This window comes from Phycodurus eques, chromosome 7 (assembly GCF_024500275.1).
Source record: "Phycodurus eques isolate BA_2022a chromosome 7, UOR_Pequ_1.1, whole genome shotgun sequence".
NCBI classification, from domain to species: Eukaryota; Metazoa; Chordata; class Actinopteri; order Syngnathiformes; family Syngnathidae; genus Phycodurus; species Phycodurus eques.
Genome location: NC_084531.1, coordinates 26,898,622 through 26,908,707, shown reverse-complemented (window position 1 = coordinate 26,908,707; position 10,086 = coordinate 26,898,622). Strand labels below are relative to the sequence as shown.

General features: G+C 42.0%; 12 non-coding genes across 12 annotated transcripts; all 12 read right to left on the bottom strand.

The window, feature by feature from the left end:
- Positions 1-750: 750 nt before the first annotated feature.
- Positions 751-823, bottom strand: trnar-ucg (transfer RNA arginine (anticodon UCG)). The gene has a single exon. It is a non-coding gene; the product is annotated as a tRNA-Arg (tRNA).
- A 110-nt stretch (positions 824-933) lies between these two features.
- trnar-ucg (transfer RNA arginine (anticodon UCG)) lies at positions 934-1,006 on the bottom strand. Its single transcript has one exon. It is a non-coding gene; the product is annotated as a tRNA-Arg (tRNA).
- Positions 1,007-1,117: 111 nt separating this feature from the next.
- On the bottom strand, positions 1,118-1,190 carry trnar-ucg (transfer RNA arginine (anticodon UCG)). The gene has a single exon. It is a non-coding gene; the product is annotated as a tRNA-Arg (tRNA).
- Positions 1,191-1,977: 787 nt separating this feature from the next.
- Positions 1,978-2,050, bottom strand: trnar-ucg (transfer RNA arginine (anticodon UCG)). Its single transcript has one exon. It is a non-coding gene; the product is annotated as a tRNA-Arg (tRNA).
- A 109-nt stretch (positions 2,051-2,159) lies between these two features.
- On the bottom strand, positions 2,160-2,232 carry trnar-ucg (transfer RNA arginine (anticodon UCG)). The gene has a single exon. It is a non-coding gene; the product is annotated as a tRNA-Arg (tRNA).
- A 1,092-nt stretch (positions 2,233-3,324) lies between these two features.
- On the bottom strand, positions 3,325-3,397 carry trnar-ucg (transfer RNA arginine (anticodon UCG)). Its single transcript has one exon. It is a non-coding gene; the product is annotated as a tRNA-Arg (tRNA).
- Positions 3,398-4,811: 1,414 nt separating this feature from the next.
- Positions 4,812-4,884, bottom strand: trnar-ucg (transfer RNA arginine (anticodon UCG)). Its single transcript has one exon. It is a non-coding gene; the product is annotated as a tRNA-Arg (tRNA).
- Positions 4,885-4,994: 110 nt separating this feature from the next.
- Positions 4,995-5,067, bottom strand: trnar-ucg (transfer RNA arginine (anticodon UCG)). The gene has a single exon. It is a non-coding gene; the product is annotated as a tRNA-Arg (tRNA).
- Positions 5,068-6,438: 1,371 nt separating this feature from the next.
- Positions 6,439-6,511, bottom strand: trnaq-uug (transfer RNA glutamine (anticodon UUG)). The gene has a single exon. It is a non-coding gene; the product is annotated as a tRNA-Gln (tRNA).
- A 972-nt stretch (positions 6,512-7,483) lies between these two features.
- trnar-ucg (transfer RNA arginine (anticodon UCG)) lies at positions 7,484-7,556 on the bottom strand. Its single transcript has one exon. It is a non-coding gene; the product is annotated as a tRNA-Arg (tRNA).
- A 108-nt stretch (positions 7,557-7,664) lies between these two features.
- trnar-ucg (transfer RNA arginine (anticodon UCG)) lies at positions 7,665-7,737 on the bottom strand. Its single transcript has one exon. It is a non-coding gene; the product is annotated as a tRNA-Arg (tRNA).
- Positions 7,738-8,830: 1,093 nt separating this feature from the next.
- trnar-ucg (transfer RNA arginine (anticodon UCG)) lies at positions 8,831-8,903 on the bottom strand. The gene has a single exon. It is a non-coding gene; the product is annotated as a tRNA-Arg (tRNA).
- Between the last annotated feature and the right edge of the window lie 1,183 nt (positions 8,904-10,086).

The following is a 10,086-nucleotide window of genomic DNA, read 5'->3' as shown; positions in this document are numbered from 1 at the left end:
ACGCCTTATCAATGAAGCCACATCAACATTTACATAGTCTTGATGTATTGCAAATTGTCATTTTCAAAGCTAAAGAGCCTTGACTTCGAACCCTCAAACTTCTGATCCGAAGTGAGACGCCTTCTCCATTAGGCCACATGGACACTTGTTGTGCCATCAGAATCCCCTCATTGACAATAAGGACATAGAAATAAGCCACTAAAAAACACAACTCTATCACCAGTCTCAAGACAGAAACTAAACATGCTCGACTATGAAGGGACTCGAACCCTCAATCTTCTGATCCGAAGTCAGACGCCTTCTCAATTTCGCCACATTGTCATTTGCATAGTCTTGATGTATTGCAAATTGTCATTTCGAAAGCTAAAGAGTCTTGACCATGAAGAGACTCTAACATTCAATCTTCTGAATCAAAGTCAGACGCCTTAACCATTAGGCCACATGGCCACTTACTGTGCCATCAGAATCCCCTCATTGACAATCATGACAGAGAAATAAGCCATGCCAATATGTAAAACACAATACAATTCCCAGTCTAAATACAGAAACTGAACATGCTCAACCATGAAGGGACACGAACCCTGAATTTTCTGATCCGAAGTCAGGCGCCTTCTCCATTAGGCCACATCGTCATTTACTGTAATCACTGGAATTGACAATGAGGACATAGAAACAAAACATCCCATGTGAGAAGATCTCTGTATGTTGAGGAAGAGCACATCTTTTCCCATTTACGAACCTATAGACCCTCGACCACGAAGGGACTCGAACCCTCAATCTTCTGATCCGAAGTCAGACACCTTCTCCATTAGGCCATATGGCCTCTTATTGTTCCATGAGAATCCACTCATTGACAACTATGAGAGAGAAATAAGCCACCAATTTATAAAAGGTAATACTCTTGCCAGTCTCAATACAGAAACTAAACTTGCTCGACCATGAAGGGACTCGAACCCTCAATCTTCTGATCCGAAGTCAGACGCCTTCTCCATTAGGCCACATCGTCATTTAGTGTAATCACTGGAATTGACAATGAGGACATAGAAACAAAACATCCCATGCGAGAAGATCTTTGTGTGTTGAGGAAGAGCACATCTTTTCCAAAGCTAAATACCCTTGACCATGAAGGGACTCGAACCCTCGATCTTCTGATCCGAAGTCAGGCGCCTTCTCCATTAGGCCACATAGTCATTTGCATCGTGTTGATGTATTGTAAATTGTCATTTCCAAAGCTCAAGAGCCTTGACCATGAAAGGACTCAAACCCTCAATCTTCTGATCCGAAGTCAGACGCCTTCTCAATTTGGCCACATCGTCATTTGCATAGTCTTGATGTATTGCAAATTGTAATTTTCAAAGCTAAAGAGGGTTTACCATGAAGGGACTCAATCCCTCAATCTTCTGATCCGAAGTCAGATGCCTTCGCCATGAGGCAACATAGGTATAGACTGTAATCACTGGAATTGACAATGAGGACAAAGAAACAAAACATCCCATGCGAGATGATCTTTGTGTGTTGAGGAAGAGCACATCTTTCTGAAGCCAAAAACCCTTGACCATGAAGGGACTCGAACCCTTAATTTTCTGATCCGAAGTCAGATGCCTTCTCAATTTGGCCACATTGTAATTTGTATTGTCTTGATGTATTGCAAATTGTCATTTTCAAAGCTAAAGAGCCTTGACCATGAAAGGAATCGAACCCTTAATCTTCTGAGCCGAAGTCAGACGCCTTCTCCATTTGGCCACTTACTGTACCATCGGAATCCCCTCATAGACAACGAGGACAGAGAAATAAGCCACGACTACAAAACACAATACTATTGCCAGTCTCAATACAGAAACGAAACATGCTTGACCATGAAGGGACTTGCAGCCTCAATCTTCTGATCCGAAGTCAGACGCCATCTCAATGAGGCCACATAGTCATTTGCATACTTCTGATGTATTGCAAATTGTCATTTCCAAAGCTCAAGAGCTTTGACCATGAAGTGACTCGAACCCTTAATCTTCTGATCCGAAGTCAGACGCCTTCTCCATTAGGCCACATGGCCTCTTATTGTACGATCAGAATCCCCTCGTTGACAACGAGGACAGAGAAATAAGCCACGACTGTAAAACACAATACTATTGCCTAGTCTCAATGCAGAAACTTAACTTGCTCGACCATGAAGGGACTCGAACCCTCAATCTTCTGATCCGAAGTCAGACACCTTCTCCATTAGGCCACATGGCCTCTTATTGTACAATGAGAGTCCCTCATTGACAACTATGAGAGAGAAATAAGCCACCAATTTCTAAAAGACAATACTCTTGCCAGTCTCAATACAGAAGCTAAACATACTTGACCACAAAGGGACTCGAACCCTTAATCTTCTCAGCCGAAGTCAGACGCCTTCTCCATTAGGCCACATAGCCACTTGCTGTACCATCAGAATCCACTCATTGACAACGAGGACAGAGAAATAAGCCACGGCAAAAACACAATACTGTTGCCAGTCTCAATACAGAAACTAAACATGCTCGACCATGAAGGGACGCGAACCCTCAATCTTCTGATCCGAAGTCAGACTCCTTCTCCATTAGGCCACATAGTCATTTGCTTAGTCTTAATCTATAGCAAGTTGTCATTTCCAAAGCTAAAGAGCCTCGACCATGAAGGGACTCGAACCCTCAACCTTCTGATCCGAAGCTATTTCCTGAGAAACTCAACAAGGTTGTGTATTTTTTTTCTATGCTCTTTTCTGTAACATGCTAAGATGCCACAAAATGGCGACCTCAGCTGATAGGAAAGTAGTAATTGTCAAGGAAACGTATGTTGAGGTGATACATCTCAACAACGGTATGTTGAGGAAGAGCTGCGTATGTTTATGCAGTGCTGAATCAAATCATCTGTAAGCCATTTATTGTTATGCTTAAATATTGTGTTTCATTGAAGTGTTTTGGGGGTCAAAGTTTTTGGCATATTTTTAGTTTTAGGCCACACGGTCTTTTGATGCAATCACTGGAATTGACAATGAGGACATACAAACAAAACGTCCCATGCGAGTGAAGATCTTCGTATGTCGAGGAAGAGCTAAGTATGTTTATGCAGTGCTGAAATCAAATCATCTGTGAGCCATTTATTTGTATGCTTAATATTGTGTTTCAGAGTGAAAGTTTATGATATCTCTTCAGTTTTAACTTAATACAAGCAATAGAATGACAACATATCTAATGCAAGAGCTGCATTTCATGCTTTTGGAAACAGGCTTCAACCTGGGTGGAAGAGGACATGGTACTAAGATGTTGCATGTTATCTTTTCCCATTTCTGAAGCTAAAGAGCCTTGACCATGAAGGGACTCGAACCCTCAATCTTCTGATCCGAAGTCAGACGCCTTATCCATTAGGCCACATGGTCACTTATTGGATGGTCATAATCCCCTCATTGACATTGAGGACAGAGAAATATAGTTGACTGTTTTTCAGCGGTCCATTCGCGGTCTGGCCCCTGCAAGTTGAAGGGATGAAACTCACCTGTAAGATCTTTGTAAATCAAGGTATTGCATTTGAGTTGCTTTTGGAAACTGTGCTCCAAATTGGTATAACACATCATACTAGTGCCAATCGCAATACAGAAACTAAACATCCTTGACCATGAAGAGGACATGATACTCAGATGTTGCATTTTATCTTTTCCCATTTTCGAAGCTAAAGACCCTTGACCATGAAGGGACTCGAACCCTCAGTCTTCTGATCCGAATACTGATACTTGTGGAAACAGCATTCAACCCTATGAAGAGCTTCGTATGTTGAGGAAGAGCTGCCTATGTTTATGCAGTGCTGAAATCAAATCATCTGAGCCATTTATTTTTATGCTTAATATTGTGTTTCGGAGTAAAGTTTATGGTATCTCTTCAGTTTTAACAATACAAGCAATAGAATTACAACATAGCTTACGGAAGAGCCTGCATTCAAGGCTTTTGGAAACAGGATTCAACCTGGGTGGAAGAGGACATGATACTAAGATGTTGCATTTTATCTTTTCCCATTTCTGAAGCTGAAGACCCATGACCATGAAGGGACTCGAACCCTCAATTTTCTGCTCCGAAGTCAGACGCCTTATCCATTAGGCCACATGGCCACTTGGTGCACAGTCAGAATCCGATTGGATGTGCTGTAAAATGTCACCATTGTGCGGTTCAGCCGGAGGTCGACTGCCTGTGTATGGTATAGTTTCAGTTTTAACTTTTCATATAAGCAATTGAATAACAACTTATCTTCAGCAAGAGCCTACTTTAAATACTTTTGGAAAAAGCATTCAACCTCAAAAATGGTATATCACATCATATTACTGCCAATCGCAATACAAAAACCTAATCATACTTGACCCCTCAATCATCTGATCCGAAGTCAGACGCCTTATCCATTAGACCAGATGGCCACTTATTGTACCATCAGAATCACCTCATTGACAACAATGACAGAAACTAAACTCGATTGAAGTGACTCGAACCCCCTTAATCTTCTGATCCGAAGTCAGACGCCTTCGCCATGAGTACACATAGTCATTTGCTTAATCTTGATGGATTGCACATTGTCATTTCCAAACCTGAAGAGCCTACGGGACTCGAACCCTCAATCTTTATTTGGCCACATGGCCATGTGAATGAATACAATGAATAGTGCAAAAGATTCAGCTCAACAACGGTATGAAGACCTTTGTATGTTGAGGATAGCAGGGGTTTTGGAAACGGGTTTCAACCTGGGTGGAAGAGGACATGGTACTAAGATGTTGCATGTTGTCTTTTCCCATTTCTGAAGCTAAAGAGCCTTGACCATGAAGGGACTCGAACCCTCAATCTTCTGATCCGAAGTCAGACGCCTTATCCATTAGGCCACATGGCCACTTGTTGCATAGTCATAATCCCCTCATTGACATTGAGGACAGAGAAATAAGCCTTCAAAGTATAAAACACAATACTATTGCCAGTCTCAATACAGAAACTAAACATGCTCGACCATGAAGGGACTCGAACCCTCAATCTTCTGATCCGAAGTCAGACGCCTTATCCATTAGGCCACATGGCCACTTATTGCACTGTCAGAATCCCCTCATTGACAATCATGACAGAGAAATAACCCATGCCAATATATAAAACACAACTCCATTGTCAGTCTCAATACAGAAACTAAACATGCTTGACGATGAAGGGACTCGAACCCTCAATCTTCTGATACGAAGTCAGACGCCTTATCCATTAGGTCACATTGTCGTTTACTGTAATTACTGGAATTGACAATGAGGACATAGAAACAAAACTTCCCATGCGAGAAGATCTCTGTGTGTTGAGGAAGAGCACATCTTTTCCGAAGCTAAAGACCCTTCACGATGAAGGGACTCGAACCCTCAACCTTCTGACCCAAAGTCAGACAACTTCTCCATTAGGCCACATGGCCACTTACTGTACCATCAGAACCCCCTCATTGACAATCATGACAGAGAAATAAGCCATGCCACTATATAAAACACAATACGATTGCCAGTCTCAATACAGAAACAAAACATGCCCGACAACGAACGGACTCGAACCCCCAATCTTCTGATCCGAAGTCAGACGCCTACTCCACTAGTCCACATGGACACTTGCATCGTCTTGATGTATTTCAAATTGTCATTTTGAAAGCTAAAGAGCCTCGACCATGAAAGGACTCTAACCCTCAATCTTCTGATCCGAAGTCAGACACCTTCTCCATTAAGCCACATAGTCATTTGCACAGTCGTCATGTATTTCAAATTGTCATTTTCAAAGCTCATGAGCCTTGACCATGAATGGACTCGAAACCTCAATCTGCTGATCCGAAGTCAGATGCCTTCGCCATAAGGCCACATGGACACTTGTTGTGCCATCGGAATCCCCTCATTGTATAATGAGAATCCCCTCATTGACAACTATGAGAGAGAAATAAGCCACCAATTTATGAAAGACAATACTCTTGCCAGTCTCAATACAGAAACTAAACATGCATGACCATGAAGGGACGCGATCCCTCAATTTTCTGATCCGAAGTCAGACGCCTTCTCCATTAGGCCACATAGTCATTTGCATAGTCTTAATGTATTTCAAATTGTCATTTTGAAAGCTAAAGAGCCTCGACCATGAAAGGACTCTAACCCTCAATCTTCTGATCCGAAGTCAGACGCCTTCTCCATTAGGCCACATGCCCACTTACTGTACGATCAGAATCCCCTCGTTGACAACGAGGACAGAGAAATAAGCCACGACTATAAACCACAATTCTATTGCCAGTCTCTATACAGAAACTATACACGCTTGACCGTGAAGGGACTCGAACCCTTAATTTTCTGATACGAAGTCAGACGCCTTCTCAATTAGGCCACATTGTCATTGGCATCGTCTTGATGTTTTGGAAATTGTCATTTCCAAAGCTAAAGAGCCTTGACCATGAAGGGACTCGAACCCTCAATCTTCTGATCCAAAGCCAGACGCCTTCTCCATTTGGCCACATCGTCATTTGCACAGTCTTGATGTATTGCAAATTGTCATTTCCAAAGCTATAGAGTCTTGACCATGAAGGGACTCAAACCCTCAATCTTCTGATCCGAAGTCGGACACCTTATCCATTAGGCCACATGGACACTTATTATACTGTCAGAATCCCCTCATTGACAATCATGACAGAGAAATAAGCCATGCCAATATATAAAACACAATACGATTGCCAGTCTCAATACAGAAACTAAACATGCCCAACAATGAAGGGACTCGATCCCTCAATCTTCTGATCCGAAGTCAGACGCCTTCTCAATTTGGCCACATCGTCATTTGCATAGTCTTGATGTATTGCAAATTGTAATTTTCAAAGCTAAAGAGGGTTTACCATGAAGGGACTCAATCCCTCAATCTTCTGATCCGAAGTCAGATGCCTTCGCCATGAGGCAACATAGGTATAGACTGTAATCACTGGAATTGACAATGAGGACAAAGAAACAAAACATCCCATGCGAGATGATCTTTGTGTGTTGAGGAAGAGCACATCTTTCTGAAGCCAAAAACCCTTGACCATGAAGGGACTCGAACCCTTAATTTTCTGATCCGAAGTCAGATGCCTTCTCAATTTGGCCACATTGTAATTTGTATTGTCTTGATGTATTGCAAATTGTCATTTTCAAAGCTAAAGAGCCTTGACCATGAAAGGAATCGAACCCTTAATCTTCTGAGCCGAAGTCAGACGCCTTCTCCATTTGGCCACTTACTGTACCATCGGAATCCCCTCATAGACAACGAGGACAGAGAAATAAGCCACGACTACAAAACACAATACTATTGCCAGTCTCAATACAGAAACGAAACATGCTTGACCATGAAGGGACTTGCAGCCTCAATCTTCTGATCCGAAGTCAGACGCCATCTCAATGAGGCCACATAGTCATTTACATACTTCTGATGTATTGCAAATTGTCATTTCCAAAGCTCAAGAGCTTTGACCATGAAGTGACTCGAACCCTTAATCTTCTGATCCGAAGTCAGACGCCTTCTCCATTAGGCCACATGGCCTCTTATTGTACGATCAGAATCCCCTCGTTGACAACGAGGACAGAGAAATAAGCCACGACTGTAAAACACAATACTATTGCCAGTCTCAATGCAGAAACTTAACTTGCTCGACCATGAAGGGACTCGAACCCTCAATCTTCTGATCCGAAGTCAGACACCTTCTCCATTAGGCCACATGGCCTCTTATTGTACAATGAGAGTCCCTCATTGACAACTATGAGAGAGAAATAAGCCACCAATTTCTAAAAGACAATACTCTTGCCAGTCTCAATACAGAAGCTAAACATACTTGACCACAAAGGGACTCGAACCCTTAATCTTCTCAGCCGAAGTCAGACGCCTTCTCCATTAGGCCACATAGCCACTTGCTGTACCATCAGAATCCACTCATTGACAACGAGGACAGAGAAATAAGCCACGGCAAAAACACAATACTGTTGCCAGTCTCAATACAGAAACTAAACATGCTCGACCATGAAGGGACGCGAACCCTCAATCTTCTGATCCGAAGTCAGACTCCTTCTCCATTAGGCCACATAGTCATTTGCTTAGTCTTAATCTATAGCAAGTTGTCATTTCCAAAGCTAAAGAGCCTCGACCATGAAGGGACTCGAACCCTCAACCTTCTGATCCGAAGCTATTTCCTGAGAAACTCAACAAGGTTGTGTATTTTTTTTCTATGCTCTTTTCTGTAACATGCTAAGATGCCACAAAATGGCGACCTCAGCTGATAGGAAAGTAGTAATTGTCAAGGAAACGTATGTTGAGGTGATACATCTCAACAACGGTATGTTGAGGAAGAGCTGCGTATGTTTATGCAGTGCTGAATCAAATCATCTGTAAGCCATTTATTGTTATGCTTAAATATTGTGTTTCATTGAAGTGTTTTGGGGGTCAAAGTTTTTGGCATATTTTTAGTTTTAGGCCACACGGTCTTTTGATGCAATCACTGGAATTGACAATGAGGACATACAAACAAAACGTCCCATGCGAGTGAAGATCTTCGTATGTCGAGGAAGAGCTAATGTATGTTTATGCAGTGCTGAAATCAAATCATCTGTGAGCCATTTATTTGTATGCTTAATATTGTGTTTCAGAGTGAAAGTTTATGATATCTCTTCAGTTTTAACTTAATACAAGCAATAGAATGACAACATATCTAATGCAAGAGCTGCATTTCATGCTTTTGGAAACAGGCTTCAACCTGGGTGGAAGAGGACATGGTACTAAGATGTTGCATGTTATCTTTTCCCATTTCTGAAGCTAAAGAGCCTTGACCATGAAGGGACTCGAACCCTCAATCTTCTGATCCGAAGTCAGACGCCTTATCCATTAGGCCACATGGTCACTTATTGGATGGTCATAATCCCCTCATTGACATTGAGGACAGAGAAATATAGTTGACTGTTTTTCAGCGGTCCATTCGCGGTCTGGCCCCTGCAAGTTGAAGGGATGAAACTCACCTGTAAGATCTTTGTAAATCAAGGTATTGCATTTGAGTTGCTTTTGGAAACTGTGCTCCAAATTGGTATAACACATCATACTAGTGCCAATCGCAATACAGAAACTAAACATCCTTGACCATGAAGAGGACATGATACTCAGATGTTGCATTTTATCTTTTCCCATTTTCGAAGCTAAAGACCCTTGACCATGAAGGGACTCGAACCCTCAGTCTTCTGATCCGAATACTGATACTTGTGGAAACAGCATTCAACCCTATGAAGAGCTTCGTATGTTGAGGAAGAGCTGCCTATGTTTATGCAGTGCTGAAATCAAATCATCTGAGCCATTTATTTTTATGCTTAATATTGTGTTTCGGAGTAAAGTTTATGGTATCTCTTCGGTTTTAACAATACAAGCAATAGAATTACAACATAGCTTACGGAAGAGCCTGCATTCAAGGCTTTTGGAAACAGGATTCAACCTGGGTGGAAGAGGACATGATACTAAGATGTTGCATTTTATCTTTTCCCATTTCTGAAGCTAAAGACCCATGACCACGAAGGGACTCGAACCCTCAATTTTCTGCTCCGAAGTCAGACGCCTTATCCATTAGGCCACATGGCCACTTGGTGCACAGTCAGAATCCGATTGGATGTGCTGTAAAATGTCACCATTGTGCGGTTCAGCCGGAGGTCGACTGCCTGTGTATGGTATAGTTTCAGTTTTAACTTTTCATATAAGCAATTGAATAACAACTTATCTTCAGCAAGAGCCTACTTTAAATACTTTTGGAAAAAGCATTCAACCTCAAAAATGGTATATCACATCATATTACTGCCAATCGCAATACAAAAACCTAATCATACTTGACCCCTCAATCATCTGATCCGAAGTCAGACGCCTTATCCATTAGACCAGATGGCCACTTATTGTACCATCAGAATCACCTCATTGACAACAATGACAGAAACTAAACTCGATTGAAGTGACTCGAACCCCCTTAATCTTCTGATCCGAAGTCAGACGCCTTCGCCATGAGTACACATAGTCATTTGCTTAATCTTGATGGATTGCACATTGTCAT